This window comes from Neospora caninum, chromosome IX (assembly GCF_000208865.1).
Source record: "Neospora caninum Liverpool complete genome, chromosome IX".
In the NCBI taxonomy this organism is placed as follows: Eukaryota; Apicomplexa; class Conoidasida; order Eucoccidiorida; family Sarcocystidae; genus Neospora; species Neospora caninum.
In genome coordinates this window covers 2,650,083-2,650,873 of record NC_018390.1, presented here as the reverse complement: position 1 = coordinate 2,650,873, position 791 = coordinate 2,650,083, and positions in this window count along the sequence as shown.

Sequence of the window (791 nt, the reverse complement as noted above, 5' to 3'; positions counted from 1 at the left end):
GAATTCCACCGCAGACGAAGAGCAGTCCTCTCTCAGGGACTGCTCTTCGTCTGCGGTTGTTCGATTTGAGGTATTCAGTTTTCCCTTCCTTCTTCCGGTTTCTGTTTCTTCGTCGCCTTCGCATTTTTGTCCTTCGTCGCTCCTTCGCCCCTCGCTCTGCCTCGACTCTCACCCTGCCATCCGTCTCCTTCCACTACGGCATGTCGCGAGTCTTCGCCCCTATCTCCTTTCCCGGGTGTCTTTGCCTCCCCCGAGTCTCCCTCTGCTATGGCGTCTCATGTCGTTGTCCATCTCGGTTTGCCGCCGTGCTTCTTGCGCTCCGCCGCCTTCTTGCGCATGGCAGATCGCGCGCTAGTTAGGTCTCCTGTCCTGCGTGTTTCGGTCTTTTCTTTCGCGGGCTTTTGCCGTTCCATTGCCGCACACGGCATGACTTGTCCCCTTGCCCGTCGTCCACTCTTCGCGCTCTCAGGTACATCCGCCTCCTCTGTCAGCACGACCCTCGGCGCGTTTGCCAAGTGCTGCAGCAGCAGGAGCGTCTGCCTCTCGCTGCGTGTCTCCGCGTCTGTGAGGAATTTCAAGTCCTCGATGCATGCGCGTATCTCCTGGAACGGGCAGGGGATTTCCAGGTGAGCAGTGAACCGGTAGAAACCGCGTGCTCGGGTATGTGGCAATGCACGCATTGCGTTCGTCGTTCCTCGTTGTCCTCTCCCCCGTTGCTTCTTCGCTCGGGTGGGGTGTCGACTGTCATACTATTACCAAGTGTCCGGTTTTGTTGACTCTCTGGCTGGTCG